A 20,784-nucleotide genomic window follows, 5' to 3' on the forward strand; every position below is an offset into this window, starting at 1 on the left:
ATTGGCCAATTGGTCGCATTGGTTTAGTTATAGATATAGTTTAGTATAGTCTAGTCTATAGTCTATTATATGTCTAGTCTATAGTTTAGTCTATAGTCTAGTCTATAGTATAGTCTATTGTCTAGTGTATTGTCTAGTCTATTGTCTAGTCTACAGTCTAGCCTATGTCCAGTCTATAGTCTAGTTGACGAATACACCAATATGTAGGCGATTGGCCAATGGGTCGCATTGCAACCTTTTTGTAACCTCCTCATGTGTGTCAAAAGAAAACTAGTAGAGGTACTTTCAAAAGGAAAGCCGAATACTTTGTTAGTTAAATGAGATAGTAAGTTGTTCGCCTGGAAGATACTTCTAAGTGATTTTAGTGATAAAAATATTTGCGGAATTTGATCAAAGTAGTTTACTTTAAAGAAATTAAAGCATTTCCTTAAACTTAAGACAGAATTTAACAAAAAAGAATTACATCCTATTGCTTCTGCGGATGTTCCTTAAACAAAGCACCTTTTAAGCCTAAATTCCTATATCCACTCCCCTTTTTCTTATGAAAGAAATATTTTTTCAAATTGCAAATAATAAATTGTAACACCGATGAATGTCAGCATAAAAGAAATAAACTAAACAACATCTAACGGAAAAATTATAATAATAAATAGGAATACTTGAAATGCTTTTACTTTAAAGTTCTAATGATAATGTTGAAGATGTTGAAAAGATGATGATGATGATAATGGAGGCAGGCAGCCGGCACTGATTATGTGTACATCCAGTTCCACATAAAGATGACAGTGGAAAATGTTGCAACTACTGTTGATAATTTGCAAGAGAAAAATTAAAATATATATTTTCACCCTGAAAAAAAGAAAAATAAAATAACAGATGCTACAACAATATTATAAAAATTTCAGGCAGATTTGCAGAAAAAAAAAATCACAATAAAATAAAAGTAAAGCTTTGTAAAAAGTTTTCATCAAAAATCACCAACGGCTAAAAATAAACGGACAGATACGGATAGATATTGTATAAAAAAAAATACATCCAGATACAAATACGGCAGCAACAACAATAAAAACAATAGTAGTAGTGGCAGCAACAACAAATAGAACAAAAAATTATGGATAAAAAACGAACTGAGGCAACAAGAAATGTCGTTGCACAAAAACTCAAATAAATTCTCCTACACAAAAATATAAAAGTGACAAATCAAAGACAGAATGTATGTTCGTTTTATGCCACTATCTCCCTACCTCTATGATTTTTTTTTTCATATATTTCTTTTATTTTCACAACAAATTATACAAGAAACTAAAGTTTATAATATATTTACAAATGTAAAAAAAAATGAGAAATATTTTAAGTTGAACTAAAAAATCCCAACAAACAATTACTCATTTCCTGCTTCCCCAAGAACTTGTCATGATGGTGGTACACAGTAGTGTTATACTCTCAGCAATGTATATATTAGTACAAGTTTTCGTACTATTAACGCCCGAGTTGTTTTTTTTTTTTTTTTTTTTTTTCATTAAAACCAGATTTATGCGAACTTGCTCTGATCGTATGTGAGATTGCCATTGTTATTTTGTAAGCGATCTAGGTAATTGTCTAATTTCACCCAAATATCAACATCTACTCTGACCGACCACAGAATTGTATTTTTTCTTAACTGTACAATGTTCTTTATATTTCATATTTATTCTGGTGGCAAACATGAAAAACACATTTGTAATATTATGACAGCTTATGTTAGTTGATACTGCAGCCAACAATAATAACAACAATAGAAGCAATAGAGTTGTACAGAAGATTCAAATAAACTGAGTTTTTAGTAAGAATACAGTCTAGTGTATAGTCTATTGTATAATCAAATACAATGTTCTAGTCTATAGTCTATTATATGTATATAGTCTAGTCTGTAGTCTATTATATAGTTTAGTCTAAAGTCTAGTCTAAAGTCTAGTATAAAGCATAGTCTAAGGTTAAGTCTACACTCTAGTCTACATTCTAGTCTACACTCTAGTCTACCTTCTAGTCTACACTCTAGTCTACAGTCTAGTCTACAGTCTAGTCTACAGTCTAGTCTACAGTCTAGTCTACAGTCTAGTCTACAGTCTAGTCTACAGTCTAGTCTACAGTCTAGTCTACAGTCTAGTCTACAGTCTAGTCTACAGTCTAGTCTACAGTCTAGTCTACAGTCTAGTCTACAGTCTAGTCTACAGTCTAGCCTACAGTCTAGTCTACAGTCTAGTCTACAATCTAGTATACAGTCTAGTCTACAATCTAGTCTACAGTCTAGTATAAAGTCTAGTCTACAGTCTAGTCTACAGTCTAGTATACAGTCCAGTCTACAGTCTAGTCTACAGTCTAGTCTACAGTCTAGTCTACAGTCTAGTCTACAGTCTAGTCTACAGTCTAGTCTACAGTCTAGTCTACAGTCTAGTCTACAGTCTAGTCTACAGTCTAGTCTACAGTCTAGTCTACAGTCTAGTCTACAGTCTAGTCTACAGTCTAGTCTACAATCTAGTCTACAGTCTAGTATAAAGTCTAGTCTACAGTCTAGTCTACAGTCTAGTCTACAGTCTAGTCTACAGTTTAGTCTACATTCTAGTCTACAGTCTAGTCTACAGTCTAGACAACAGTATAGTCTATATTCTAGTCTATAATCTAGTCTACAGTCTAGTCTTCAGTCCAGTCTACAGTCTAGTCTACAGTCTAGTCTACAGTCTAGTCTACAGTCTAGTCTACAGTCTAGTCTACAGTCTAGTCTACAGTCTAGTCTACAATCTAGTATACAGTCTAGTCTACAATCTAGTCTACAGTCTAGTATAAAGTCTAGTCTACAGTCTAGTCTACAGTCTAGTCTACAGTCTAGTCTACAGTCTAGTCTACAGTCTAGTCTATAGTCTAGTCTACAGTCAAGTCTACAGTCTAGTCTACATTATAGTCTACAGTCTAGTCTACAGCCTAGTCTAAAGTCTAATCTATAGTCTAGTCTATCATACAGTATAGTCTATAGTCTAGTCTAGTCTACAGTCTGGTCTATAGTCTAGTCTATAGTTTACTCTATAGTCTAGTCAATAGTATAGTCTATAGTCTAGTCTATATATGGTCTAGTCTTTAGTCTATTCTATAGTCTATTCTAGACTACATTCTAGTCTAGTCAATAGTCTAGTCAATAGTCTAGTCAATATTCTAGTATATAGTCTAGTCTATAGTCTAGTCCATGGTCTAGTCTATAGGCTAATCAATAGTCTAGTCCATAGTCTAGTCTATAGCCTAGTCTATAGTCTAGTCTATGGTCTAGTCTATAGTCTAGTCTATAATCTAGTCTATAGTCTAGTCTATAGTCTAGTCAATAGTCTATTCTATGGTCTAGTCTCTAGTCTATTCTAGACTATAGTCTAGTCTAGTCAATAGTCTAGTCAATATTGTAGTATATAGTCTAGTCTATAGTCTAGTCCATGGTCTAGTCTATAGGCTAATCAATAGTCTATAGTCTAGTCTATAGTCCAGTCTATAGTATAGTCTGTAGTCTAGTCTATATTCTAGTCTATAGTCTAGTCTACAGTTTAGTCTATAGTCTAGTATATAGTATAGTCTATAGTCTAGTCTATAGTATGGTCTATAGTCTAGTCTATAGTATAGTCTATAGTCTAGTCTTTGGTCTAGTCTATAGTCTAGTCTATAGTCTAGTCTATAGTCTAGTCTATGGTCTAGTCTATAGTCTAGTCTATAGTCTAGTCTATAGTCCAGTTTAGTCTATCAAGTTAAACAGTATCTTTTTATGAACCCCACATTTTGTTCATCAAATATGTATTTTTTGATCAAAAACCTTAAACATCTTTAATAACACCTCCCCTTGCAACATCATGTAGTAGCAGCATAGTTTTTTTGTTGTACTACAAATGCAACTACTATTTACTTTCCATAGAAAATAAAAAATCAACTAAAATTATTTTCTGTTTGTTTATTACTCTCGAGTCCAGATGCAACAAAGTGCAAATTACTACTATAAGGCGTATGCAATACAGCAGCAGTAGAATTAATAAACCTGTATCATACTAACACATACGCACATAAACACTCACAATTACTTTTCCATACAAATTTATCTAAATACGAGGGTGAATATCCCGTTAGATTAACGCAGGGTATTGGATTAGGGCATACTTTATATAAGTATTAAATATTCCACTACTTGACTGACTCGAATTTCTATGCTACTCTTTGCAGTCCCTAAGTAATCTAGGAAGAAGACACTTTTTATAATATTTGTCTGTATTGTACATTAGAAAACAATTATTTAACACTTGCAAAGCAATTTATAGGAAACATAATCGTCAGTTATCATAACCGAATCGGGTCTGCTAACCGCGATCGGCAGGGAAGAAACAAAGATATATTTTGTTGCATGTAATAATACGCTACAATGACTATATTCTGTACGGTTTTTTTTTTTGTATGTGGGTGTAAACAAGTATATTTTTTAAAATAAAAAATATTTGTTTTTTTTTTTTTTGTTATTATTCTACCACCATTTTTTTGTTTGTTTGTTTGTTAAATCCAGTTGTAAAAGTTGGCCGCCTTTAGCATGACTAGGCCTTAGTGCCACAATTGTATTGTGGCAGAAGGAGTGGCATACAACTGTCCTATGTGGGTTTTGTGTGTGTGTTTTTTTTTTTTTTAATTTTTAATATTTATTTCAATGTATATTTTTTCTCACATTTATTACAAATCTTTTGTTTTCAATATGTATGTGAATGTGTATGAATTTTAGAATAATTTTTTGTTTTGTTTTATTATTCAACGTGTGTGTATGATTTCAATCCTTGTAATACACAGTAATAAAAATTAGAAAAAAAATCCATTCACTTTTTTAAATTTTTTTTATTTGTTATTGTAGTTATAGTAACTTCTATTGTGTGTAGAGATTTGTGGTGTTTTGTTGATTGTCTAACAGTTTTTTGTTTTTTTCTATTCTGTTGATATAGTCCGTCTGTCCTTGTATCCTTTCATCTGTTAGGGTTTCATAAGTCTAATGTTGGGTTGTTTTGGTTAGAATTTTGTGGCCACAAAAATACCAAAACCATAACAATGACATCCTTGTACTTATATTTTCAGCTACAATAACAAAAACAATAACAAATAAATAATTGTAGTCACAGCTTTAATCCTTAGGTTGAAGAAAACTCTTTAATTTTTGAAGTTATGTTTGAAATTTCGAAGGGAGGGGAAATTTTTATAGATGTAATTAAGTGCAAAAGGTAATTAATTAATTAATTACTGAAGTCGAAATACTGAAAATAAAAACAGAAAGTAGCCAAAACTAAAGATATAAGAAAAGTCTATACTAGTCTATAGTCTAGTCTATCTAGACTAGACTATAGACTAGACTATAGACTAGACTATAGACTAGACTATAGACTAGACTATAGACTAGACTATAGACTAGACTATAGACTAGACTATAGACTAGACTATAGACTAGACTATAGACTAGACTATAGACTAGACTATAGACTAGACTATAGACTAGACTATAGACTAGACTATAGACTAGACTATAGACTAGACTATAGACTAGACTATAGACTAGACTATAGACTAGACTATAGACTAGACTATAGACTAGACTATAGACTAGACTAAAGACTAGACTAAAGACTAGACTATAGACTAGACTAGCCTATAGACTAGACAATAGACTAGACTATAGACTAGACTATAGACTAGACTATAGACTAGACTATAGACTAGACTATAGACTAGACTATAGACTAGACTATAGACTAGACTATAGACTAGACTATAGACTAGACTATAGACTAGACTATAGACTAGACTATTGATTAGACTATAGACTAGACTATAGACTAGACTAGACTAGACTATAGACTAGACTAGACTAGACTATAGACTAGCCTATAGACTAGACAATAGACTAGACTATAGACTAGACTATAGACTAGACTATAGACTAGACTATAGACTAGACTATAGACTAGAATATAGACTAGACTATAGACTAGACTATAGACTAGACTATAAACTAGACTATAGACTAGACTATTGACTAGACTATAGACTAGACTATAGACTAGACTATAGACTAGACTATATCTAGACTATAGACTAGACTATAGACTAGACTATATCTAGACTATAGACTAGACTAGACTATAGACTAGACTAGACTAGACTAGACTATAGACTAGACTAGACTATAGACTAGACTAGACTAGACTAGACTAGACTAGACTAGACTAGACTAGACTAGACTAGACTAGACTAGACTAGACTAGACTAGACTAGACTAGACTAGACTAGACTAGACTAGACTAGACTAGACTAGACTAGACTAGACTAGACTATAGACTAGACTAGACTATAGACTAGACTAGACTATAGACTAGACTAGACTATAGTCTAGACTAAAGACTAGACTATAGACCAGACTATAGTCTAGACTATAGACCAGACTATAGTCTAGACTATAGACTAGACTATAGACTAGACTATAGACTAGACTATAGACTAGACTATAGACTAGACTATAGACTAGACTATAGACTAGACTAGACTATAGACTAGACTAGACTATAGACTAGACTATAGACTAGACTATAGACTAGACTAGACTATAGACTAGACTATAGACTAGACTAGACTATAGACTAGACTATAGACTAGACTATAGACTAGACTATAGACTAGACTATAGACTAGACTATAGACTAGACTATAGACTAGACTATAGACTAGACTATAGACTAGACTATAGACTAGACTATAGACTAGACTATAGACTAGACTATAGACTAGACTATAGACTAGACTATAGACTAGACTATAGACTAGACTATAGACTAGACTATAGACTAGACTATAGACTAGACTATAGACTAGACTATAGACTAGACACTATAGACTAGACTATAGACTAGACTATAGACTAGACTATAGACTAGACTATAGACTAGACTATAGACTAGACTATAGACTAGACTTAGACTAGACTATAGACTAGACTATAGACTAGACTATAGACTAGACTATAGACTAGACTATAGACTAGACTATAGACTAGACTATAGACTAGACTATAGACTAGACTATAGACTAGACTATAGACTAGACTATAGACTAGACTATAGACTAGACTATAGACTAGACTATAGACTAGACTATAGACTAGATATAGACTAGACTATAGACTAGACTATAGACTAGACTATAGACTAGACTATAGACTAGACTATAGACTAGACTATAGACTAGACTAGACTAGACTATATAGACATAGACTAGACTATAGACTAGATATAGACTAGACTATAGACTAGACTATAGACTAGACTATAGACTAGACTATAGACTAGACTATAGACTAGACTATAGACTAGACTATAGACTAGACTATAGACTAGACTATAGACTAGACTATAGACTAGACTATAGACTAGACTATAGACTAGACTATAGACTAGACTATAGACTATACTATAGACTAGACTATAGACTAGACTATAGACTAGACTATAGACTAGACTATAGACTAGACTATAGACTAGACTATAGACTAGACTATAGACTAGATTTAGACTAGACTATAGACTAGACTATAGACTAGACTATAGACTAGAATATAGACTAGACTATAGACTAGACTATAGACTAGACTATAGACTAGACTATAGACTAGACTATAGACTAGACTATAGACTAGACTATAGACTAGACTATAGACTAGACTATAGACTAGACTATAGACTAGACTATAGACTAGACTATAGACTAGACTATAGACTAGACTATAGACTAGACTATAGACTAGACTATAGACTAGACTATAGACTAGACTATAGACTAGACTATAGACTAGACTATGACTAGACTATAGACTAGACTATAGACTAGACTATAGACTAGACTATAGACTAGACTATAGACTAGACTATAGACTAGACTATAGACTACTATAGACTAGACTATAGACGACTATAGACTAGACTATAGACTAGACTATAGACTAGACTATAGACTAGACTATAGACTAGACTATAGACTAGACTATAGACTAGACTATAGACTAGACTATAGACTAGACTATAGACTAGACTATAGACTAGACTATAGACTAGACTATAGACTAGACTATAGACTAGACTATAGACTAGACTATAGACTAGACTATAGACTAGACTATAGACTAGACTATAGACTAGACTATAGACTAGACTAGACTAGACTATAGACTAGACTATAGACTAGACTATAGACTAGACTATAGACTAGACTATAGACTAGACTATAGACTAGACTATAGACTAGACTATAGACTAGATAGACTATAGACTAGACTAGACTAGACTAGACTAGACTATAGACTAGACTATAGACTAGACTATAGACCAGACTATAGACTAGACTATTGACTACACTATAGACTAGACTGTAGACTAAACTATACAATATACCTTAAACTATGGGGTAGACTATACATTTGGAACTAGACTTGACCATAGATAGACTAGGCTATATACTAGACTATTCTAGTCTTATTGTTTTTTGTATAGCAAACATTTTTTGTATATGTCCCAGCAGACCTATCAAAACCTTAACACTTCATATAGTAAATTTAAATTCAAAATTAAGAACATTACATAATTATCCTTAAGTAACTCATAAATATATCCCTTTAAAAACCGATTCCTTTTTAGCACAATAATAATTTTAATTTACTTCCTATTTTACTTTAAAACAAATTTAGAATACTTTTAAATACACATTTTTATTTTACCTTATAAATTTGTTTCTTTAGGAACCAAAAATAGAAATAATCATAAAAATAAAGGATGCCTATTGGCATTAATATCCTTGCAGTTTAAATTTTATTTATATGGGGGTGTGGAAGTGTTTGTATGTAACAAAATTTATTTTTGTAATTATTTTTAAATGGTTCTCAGTTCATTATTACTGAGTGCTGCTCTTATTTTTTTGCTTTAAGTTTTTAATAGAGTTTTACTTCCTGACACATCACACTTTTCGAAATTGTTTGTTGCTGTAGTTGTGGGAGTAGTAGTAAATTTAAGGATTTTATTGTTATAGTATTGAAAGAAAAATAATATGAATCGGGAGGATAAAGACAGACCGACAGTTTAATACTTTAAGGTAGTGATTTTTAGAAGGCCTAATTTCATGGACCATTAAATACAGAATATTGTAAGGATGTCAGTGCCAGATTTTTGAGCATGGACCTATTAAGAACTGAACTGCACAACAAGACATCTAAGGACCGATATTTTGAGATTCGTTAACGACAAATTGACGTTATATGTTTGTCTTGTTGTTGTTATGATACTTGCTACAGACGTACGATTCTAGGACGATTGCTAAACTTGAGTTGTTATTAGTGGTTGTTACAAACTTCAGCACAAACTCATAGTACTCTACCTCCACTATAGTTTTGTAAATTATATAAACAGCTTGATGTCATAAAATTTTTGAAATAATTTTATTCGAAACTTTAACTCGTTTCGTATTAAAGCCGATTTGGGGTTGAAAATTTAAGACGTAAATGTTCACATGTATGTGTCAATTTATGTAATAGCAGTTGTTATTAATTAATTTAATTAATTTTTATATGATATTTTCATACTGTGCTGTAATTAAGTAAAGGGTGTCAACAATTAATGTAATTTCTTTCGAGAATTATTAAAATATTCTTGATAAAAAGTGAACTTAATAGAGTGGAAGAGCCTAAGGACGAATGTAAATTGAATTCCTAAAGTTATAAAACTAATACATACAACGACCAAGTATATTCCTATGCCTAATCAGATCTTAATTTCAGTTTGTCTCCAAACAGGATTTAAATAAAACATCTTATCGATTGCAATCGCTTGCAATGACGCATTTACTAATCTTGAACTTTACATCGAGTTCATCATTACTAAAAACAGCATCATCAGCCAAACTTAAGAGTTTTTGTTGCGTATGTTCTTTTACTTAAATATGCCTAAAGGAAATCATTTCAGTATACAAAAATCTTAAACAGACAGACATTTGACTGAAAAAACATTAAACCAAGAAATCCATTAAAACACTTAAAATATGCATATCGCCCAATATACAAAAGTACACACATACTTACATACACACATAAACAGTTAGAAAAAAAAAATCAGAAAAGAACTAACAGCGACAACAGCAAGGACACTTCATTTGTTTGTTTAAACATAAATGAACATTCAAGCTTACAATGACATCTTTTCTTTTTTGCTCTAACATGTGCATGTGTATTTGTATTTGGCAAAATGTCCTCTTACTCTTTCCATTGTATCTTAAAGCATCCCTTTTACATACGATTTTTCACTTTTTTTGTATAGAAATCAAAAAATAAAAAGAAAAATGAAATCCACTTGAAAAATGCATTTCCTTACTTAATGGCAACTGACTGACATACTGGTCGGTTTGAAAATGGAAGTGGTAGTAAAGATGTTAATGTAAATCAGTGATCGGCACAAGAGAACGAAACTTTGGACTATACTCAAGTCTATAATCTAGTCTATAGTCTAGTCTATAGTCCTAGTCTATAGTCTAGTCTATAGTCTAGTCTATAGTCTAGTCTATAGTCTAGTCTATAGTCTAGTCTATAGTCTAGTCTATAGTCTAGTCTATAGTCTAGTCTATAGTCTAGTCTATAGTCTAGTCTATAGTCTAGTCTATAGTCTAGTCTATAGTCTAGTCTATAGTCTAGTCTATAGTCTAGTCTATAGTCTAGTCTATAGTCTAGTCTATAGTCTAGTCTATAGTCTAGTCTATAGTCTAGTCTATAGTCTAGTCTATAGTCTAGTCTATAGTCTAGTCTATAGTCTAGTCTATAGTCTAGTCTATAGTCTAGTCTATAGTCTAGTCTATAGTCTAGTCTATAGTCTAGTCTATAGTCTAGTCTATAGTCAGTCTATAGTCTAGTCTATAGTCTAGTCTATAGTCTAGTCTATAGTCTAGTCTATAGTCTAGTCTATAGTCTAGTCTATAGTCTAGTCTATAGTCTAGCCTATAGTCTAGTCTATAGTCTAGTCTATAGTCTAGTCTATAATCTAGTCTATAATCTAGTCTATAGTCTAGACTATAGTGTAGTATATAGTGTAGTCTAGTCCTATAGTCTAGTCTATAGTCTAGTCTATAGTCAAGTCTATAGTCTAGTCTATAGTCTAGTCTATAGTCTAGTCTATAGTCTAGTTTATAATCTAGTCTATAGTCTAGTCTATAGTCTAGTCTATGGTCTAGTCTCTCTGTTCCCTTTTCTGTACTCGTTCCCTGTTGATTATAAGTGTCGACCATTTCTCTAGCTATTGCAATGGAACAAAGACTAAAAACATGCAACATCAAATGTTAGGAACTAAGTAAGAAAAAAAATGCATAAATAATATTTCTACTTTACTTGACTTAACTTTAAACTGTTATTGATATTGAAAATATAATCACACACATACAAAAATCACACACACACACAAATTTTCACAGGAACACATGTGTTCTGCACTCCTTTTCACCCCCCAAATATATTATGAAAGGAAGACATTCAATATTTTAAAGGGGTTTGCAGCTGGAAGATGATAAAAGTTATAACTGCATTAGTTGTTAAAACAAACTGTTAGAAAAGGGGTAGTTGCACTACTATATACTTACTTCCACTTTTTTATATATTTTAACTTGAAAAAAATATATAAAAAAAATCTTCAAATGAAGCAACAAGAACTTTTGTTTTTTTGAGCAAATATTTACCCTAAAATAACTTTGTCATGAAATTGATAATTTTTGCTGTTATTGTTATTTAAAAAGCTTGCATAATTAATGAATAAATGTAGTGGAAGAAAAAATAATTTATTAATGAAGAAATAGTAATATCACTTAGAAATTTACATCAATGAAACTAATTTAATTTTTTTTAATTTTTACTACTTATATCCAAGAAAAGGGATTTATACGCCCCAATTGGGGATTAAATGGATAGCATTTTATTCAGTTAGTTAATTAACTATCTAACTAACTAACTAACTAACTAACTAACTAACTAACTAACTAACTAACTAACTAACTAACTAACTAACTAACTAACTAACTAACTAACTAACTAACTAACTAACTAACTAACTAACTAACTAACTAACTAACTACTAACTAACTAACTAACTAACTAACTAACTAACTAACTAACTAACTAACTAACTAACTAACTACTAACTAACTAACTAACTAACTAACTAACTAACTAACTAACTAACTAACTAACTACTAACTAACTAACTAACTAACTAACTACTAACTACTAACTAACTAACTAACTAACTAACTAACTAACTAACTAACTAACTAACTAACTAACTAACTAACTAACTAACTAACTAACTAACTAACTAACTAACTAACTAACTAACTAACTAACTAACTAACTAACTAACTAACTAACTAACTAACTAACTAACTAACTAACTAACTAACTAACTAACTACTAACTAACTAACTAACTAACTAACTAACTAACTAACTAACTAACTAACTAACTAACTAACTAACTAACTAACTACCTAACTAACTAACTAACTAACTAACTAACTAACTAACTAACTAACTAACTAACTAACTAACTAACTAACTAACTAACTAACTAACTACTAACTAACTAACTAACTAACTAACTAACTAACTAACTAACTAACTAACTAACTAACTAACTAACTAACTAACTAACTAACTAACTAACTAACTAACTAACTAACTAACTAACTAACTAACTAACTAACTAACTACTAACTAACTAACTAACTAACTAACTAACTACTAACTACCTACCTAACTAACTAACTACCTAACTAACTAACTAACTACCTACCTAACTACCTACCTAACTAACTAACTAACTAACTAACTAACTAACTAACTAACTAACTAACTAACTAACTAACTAACTAACTAACTAACTAACTAACTACTAACTAACTAACTAACTAACTAACTAACTAACTAACTAACTAACTAACTAACTAACTAACTAAGTAACTAACTAACTAACTAACTAACTAACTAACTACTAACTAACTAACTAACTAACTAACTAACTAACTAACTAACTAACTAACTAACTAACTAACTAACTAACTAACTAAGTAACTAACTAACTAACTAACTAACTAACTAACTAACTAACTAACAAACTAACTACTAATTAACTGACTAGTTAGTTAGTTATTTCGTCGCTCCTTATCTTTTCCAGCGCTTCAACATATCGCCTCTCATTAAAAAATCCTTAACAGTTTTATTAGTCCATGTCTGCACTTGTGCAACATGTGAAAATCTACACAAGATAGCTCGTGTTTTCCATAAAAAGAAAATATTCCGAAATACATGGTAATGTACGCCGAGCTCATTACTTGAATTTATTTTGCACTTAACAAAATGTTTTATTGCCAAGTTGGGTTTCTCACACACAGCAGCATAGTGCTGCAAAAACTTATACAACAAATACCACTACAACTTGGTATTTGGAGGTAAAACAAAAAAAAATATAGAATGAAGAATTTTTGAACATAATTTTTTTTTTTTTTTTTTTGGTAGAGGCAAATACCAGGATTTTATTGTTAATCCTTTATTTACATGCAGGACTTTTTCGACAAAAAATGTTCAAATATGGCATGAATCATTATGAATCATATGAATCATTTATATCCAACTTTAGATCTACATCCGGAAACTTATTGATAAAAAGATTCCCTACTTCTGTTCGATAGTACCTGTTGCAACGAAAGGGTTAAATGCCAAACGCACTCCCTTCCCATAAGATCTCATGTTGCACAGTTGCAACATAAATGTTTATTGCTGTAAATAAGCAAAGTGTTGCATATTAAATAAATGTTTACGATTATATTTGAATTGTTGGAACAATGCAAATAAACATGTTAATTATTTTTTGTTTTACATTTTCTTGAGCATTTTTTTATTTAACTATATAACTTTAAAGAATCAAAACTGTTTATAAAGAAGAAAATAAAGAAATACTGTAAAAACAAAACAACTGCTATTATTTATAATATAAAATTGTTTTTTTTTTTTTTTTTGCCAGCATTTTGCATTTAGTTCATTTACATGCCAAAGACACAATGTATCATATAAATAAAGCAGCTTAAGTTGTTAAAACAGCAGCAGCAACAAGAACAGCAAATAAACTGCAGTAGAAAAACTAAAATCCTTAATATCCTTTTTAGGCATCGTGTTATCGTGTTTGCTATTGTTTGTTCTGCTGCTTGTATGAGTATTTGTGGGTGTTTGTGCATAAAGCCAATCTTAAATGGGTTCTCAGCTGTTGTAGCCTGAAATAATAATAATTTTTATATTTTTTAAAACGAAAGCCGTTTTAACCGATTATTTATTTCTGTTTTTCTTTCTCCATCTCTCTCTCCTACTTCTACTTCTTAGCGGCTATGAAGGCATTGTAAAGAACATTTAGAAATTGTTTATATAAAAATAAACATTTATATTGTGCAGCATATTATTTGTTACATAGTACTTCTTGAAAATGTTGTTTCACTTTTTCGTTCTTGTACGCGGCACTACTACTTGAAAATTTCAGGTTTGGTTTTTTTAAAAGTTTGGTAAAACTAGACTAGACTATAGACTAGACTATAGACTAGACTATAGACTAGACTATAGACTAGACTATAGACTAGACTATAGACTAGACTATAGACTAGACTATAGACTAGACTATAGACTAGACTATAGACTAGACTATAGACTAGACTATAGACTAGACTATAGACTAGACTATAGACTAGACTATAGACTAGACTATAGACTAGACTATAGACTAGACTATAGACTAGACTATAGACTAGACTATAGACTAGACTATAGACTAGACTATAGACTAGACTATAGACTAGACTATAGACTAGACTATAGACTAGACTATAGACTAGACTATAGACTAGACTATAGACTAGACTATAGACTAGACTATAGACTAGACTATAGACTAGACTATAGACTAGACTATAGACTAGACTATAGACTAGACTATAGACTAAACTATAGACTAGACTATAGACTAGACTATAGACTAGACTATAGACTAGACTATAGACTAGACTATAGACTAGACTATAGACTAGACTATAGACTAGACTATAGACTAGACTATAGACTAGACTAGACTAGACTATAGACTAGACTATAGACTAGACTATAGACTAGACTATAGACTAGACTATAGACTAGACTATAGACTAGACTATAGACTAGACTATAGACTAGACTATAGACTAGACTATAGACTAGACTATAGACTAGACTATAGACTAGACTATAGACTAGACTATAGACTAGACTATAGACTAGACTATAGACTAGACTATAGACTAGACTATAGACTAGACTATAGACTAGACTATAGACTAGACTATAGACTAGACTATAGACTAGACTATAGACTAGACTATAGACTAGACTATAGACTAGACTATAGACTAGACTATAGACTAGACTATAGACTAGACTATAGACTAGACTATAGACTAGACTATAGACTAGACTATAGACTAGACTATAGACTAGACTATAGACTAGACTATAGACTAGACTATAGACTAGACTATAGACTAGACTATAGACTAGACTATAGACTAGACTATAGACTAGACTATAGACTAGACTATAGACTAGACTATAGACTAGACTATAGACTAGACTATAGACTAGACTATAGACTAGACTATAGACTAGACTATAGACTAGACTATAGACTAGACTATAGACTAGACTATAGACTAGACTATAGACTAGACTATAGACTAGACTATAGACTAGACTATAGACTAGACTATAGACTAGACTATAGACTAGACTATAGACTGACTAGAGACTAGACTATAGACTAGACTATACTAGACTATAGACTAGACTATAGACTAGACTATAGACTAGACTATAGACTAGACTATAGACTAGACTAGAGACTAGACTTAGACTAGACCATAGACTAGACTATAGACTAGACTATAGACTAGACTATAGACTAGACTATAGACTAGACTATAGACTAGACTATAGACTAGACTATAGACTAGACTATAGACTAGACTATAGACTAGACTATAGACTAGACTATAGACTAGACTATAGACTAGACTATAGACTAGACTATAGACTAGACTATAGACTAGACTATAGACTAGACTATAGACTAGACTATAGACTAGACTATAGACTAGACTATAGACTAGACTATAGACTAGACTATAGACTAGACTATAGACTAGACTATAGACTAGACTATAGACTAGACTATAGACTAGACTATAGACTAGACTATAGACTAGACTATAGACTAGACTATAGACTAGACTATAGACTAGACTATAGACTAGACTATAGACTAGACTATAGACTAGACTATAGACTAGACTATAGACTAGACTATAGACTAGACTATAGACTAGACTATAGACTAGACTATAGACTAGACTATAGACTAGACTATAGACTAGACTATAGACTAGACTATAGACTAGACTATAGACTAGACTATAGACTAGACTATAGACTAGACTATAGACTAGACTATAGACTAGACTATAGACTAGACTATAGACTAGACTATAGACTAGACTATAGACTAGACTATAGACTAGACTATAGACTAGACTATAGACTAGACTATAGACTAGACTATAGACTAGACTAGACTAGAGACGACTATAGACTAGACTATAGACTAGACTATAGACTAGACTATAGACTAGACTATAGACTAGACTATAGACTAGACTATAGACTAGACTATAGACTAGACTAGACTAGACTATAGACTAGACTATAGACTAGACTATAGACTAGACTATAGACTAGACTATACTAGACTATAGACTAGACTATAGACTAGACTATAGACTAGACTATAGACTAGACTATAGACTAGACTATAGACTAGACTATAGACTAGACTATAGACTAGACTATAGACTAGACTATAGACTAGACTATAGACTAGACTATAGACTAGACTATAGACTAGACTATAGACTAGACTATAGACTAGACTATAGACTAGACTACTAGACTAGACTATAGACTAGACTATAGACTAGACTATAGACTAGACTATAGACTAGACTAAGACTAGACTATAGACTGACTATAGACTAGACTATAGACTAGACTATAGACTAGACTATAGACTAGACTATAGACTAGACTATAGACTAGACTATAGACTAGACTATAGACTAGACTATAGACTAGACTATAGACTAGACTATAGACTAGACTATAGACTAGACTATAGACTAGACTATAGACTAGACTATAGACTAGACTATAGACTAGACTATAGACTAGACTATAGACTAGACTATACTAGACTATAGACTAGACTATAGACTAGACTATAGACTAGACTATAGACTAGACTATAGACTAGACTATAGACTAGACTATAGACTAGACTATAGACTAGACTATAGACTAGACTATAGACTAGACTATAGACTAGACTATAGACTAGACTATGACTAACTAGACTAGACTATAGACTAGACTAGACTAGACTATAGACTAGACTATAGACTAGACTATAGACTAGACTATAGACTAGACTATAGACTAGACTATAGACTAGACTATAGACTAGACTATAGACTAGACTATAGACTAGACTATAGACTAGACTATAGACTAGACTATAGACTAGACTATAGACTAGACTATAGACTAGACTATAGACTAGACTATAGACTAGACTATAGACTAGACTATAGACTAGACTATAGACTAGACTATAGACTAGACTATAGACTAGACTATAGACTAGACTATAGACTAGACTATAGACTAGACTATAGACTAGACTATAGACTAGACTATAGACTAGACTATAGACTAGACTAGAGACTAGACTATAGACTAGACTATAGACTAGACTATAGACTAGAGACTATAGACTAGACTATAGACTAGACTATAGACTAGACTATAGACTAGACTATAGACTAGACTATAGATAGACTATAGACTAGACTATAGACTAGACTATAGACTAGACTATAGACTAGACATAGACTAGACTATAGATAGACTATAGACTAGACTATAGACTAGACTATAGACTAGACTATAGACTAGACTATAGACTAGACTATAGACTAGACTATAGACTAGACTATAGATAGACTATAGACTAGACTATAGACTAGACTATAGACTAGACTATAGACTAGACTATAGACTAGAATATAGACTAGACTATAGACTAGACTATAGACTAGACTATAGACTAGACTATAGACTAGACTATAGACTAGACTATAGACTAGACTATAGACTAGACTATAGACTAGACTATAGACTAGACTATAGACTAGACTATAGACTAGACTATAGACTAGACTATAGACTAGACTATAGACTAGACTATAGACTAGACTATAGACTAGACTATAGACTAGACTATAGACTAGACTATAGACTAGACTATAGACTAGACTATAGACTAGACTATAGACTAGACTATAGACTAGACTATAGACTAGACTATAGACTAGACTATAGACTAGACTATAGACTAGACTATAGACTAGACTATAGACTAGACTATAGACTAGACTATAGACTAGACTATAGACTAGACTATAGACTAGACTATAGACTAGACTATAGACTAGACTATAGACTAGACTATAGACTAGACTATAGAAGACTATAGACTAGACTAGACTAGACTATAGACTAGACATAGACTAGACTATAGACTAGACTATAGACTAGACTATAGACTAGACTATAGACTAGACTATAGACTAGACTATAGACTAGACTATAGACTAGACTATAGACTAGACTATAGACTAGACTATAGACTAGACTATAGACTAGACTATAGACTAGACTATAGACTAGACTATAGACTAGACTATAGACTAGACTATAGACTAGACTATAGACTAGACTATAGACTAGACTATGACTAGACTATAGACTAGACTATAGACTAGACTATAGACTAGACTATAGACTAGACTATAGACTAGACTATAGACTAGACTATAGACTAGACTATAGACTAGACTATAGACTAGACTATAGACTAGACTATAGACTAGACTATAGACTAGACTATAGACTAGACTATAGACTAGACTATAGACTAGACTATAGACTAGACTATAGACTAGACTATAGACTAGACTATAGACTAGACTATAGACTAGACTAGACTAGACTATAGACTAGACTATAGACTAGACTATAGACTAGACTATAGACTAGACTATAGACTAGACTATAGACTAGACTATAGACTAGACTATAGACTAGACTATAGACTAGACTATAGACTAGACTATAGACTAGACTATAGACTAGACTATAGACTAGACTATAGACTAGACTATAGACTAGACTATAGACTAGACTATAGACTAGACTATAGACTAGACTATAGACTAGACTATAGACTAGACTATAGACTAGACTATAGACTAGACTATAGACTAGACTATAGACTAGACTATAGACTAGACTATAGACTAGACTATAGACTAGACTATAGACTAGACTATAGACTAGACTATAGACTAGACTATAGACTAGACTATAGACTAGACTATAGACTAGACTATAGACTAGAATAGACTAGACTAAGACTAGACTATAGACTAGACTATAGACTACACTATAGACTAGACTATAGACTAGACTAAGACACTATAGACTAGACTATAGACTAGACTATAGACTAGATAGACTAGACTATAGACTAGACTATAGACTAGACTATAGACTAGACTATAGACTAGACTATGGACTAGACTATAGACTAGACTATAGACTAGACTATAGACTAGACTATAGACTAGACTATAGACTAGACTATAGACTAGACTATAGACTAGACTATAGACTAGACTATAGACTAGACTATAGACTAGACTACTATAGACTATACTATAGACTAGACTATAGACTAGACTATAGACTAGACTATAGACTAGACTATAGACTAGACTATAGACTAGACTATAGACTAGACTATAGACTAGACTATAGACTAGACTATAGACTAGACTATAGACTAGACTATAGACTAGACTATAGACTAGACTATAGACTAGACTATAGACTAAACCATAGACTTGACTATAGACTAGACTATAGACTAGACTATAGACTAGACTATAGACTAGACTATAGACTAGACTATAGACTAGACTATAGACTAGACTATAGACTAGAATATAGACTAGACTATAGACTAGACTATAGACTAGACTATAGACTAGACTGTAGACTAGACTATAGACTAGACTATAGACTAGACTATAGACTAGACTATAGACTAGACTATAGACTAGACTATAGACTAGACTATAGACTAGACTATAGACTAGACTATAGACTAGACTATAGACTAGACTATAGACTAGACTATAGACTAGACTATAGACTAGACTATAGACTAGACTATAGACTAGACTATAGACTAGACTATAGACTAGACTATAGACTAGACTATAGACTAGACTATAGACTAGACTATAGACTAGACTATAGACTAGACTATAGACTAGACTATAGACTAGACTATAGACTAGACTATAGACTAGACTATAGACTAGACTATAGACTAAACCGTAGACTTGACTATAGAATACACTAGAGAGAAGTAAAGCATTTCTTAGTTCGTATATACTCCCCAAAAATTCCTGCACTTACCAATATTTCTTACATTCTTAA

Source organism: Lucilia sericata, unplaced genomic scaffold (assembly GCF_015586225.1).
Source record: "Lucilia sericata isolate MDLA Ls3-8-SP2 unplaced genomic scaffold, ASM1558622v1 Contig000430F_arrow, whole genome shotgun sequence".
Classification (NCBI taxonomy): domain Eukaryota; kingdom Metazoa; phylum Arthropoda; class Insecta; order Diptera; family Calliphoridae; genus Lucilia; species Lucilia sericata.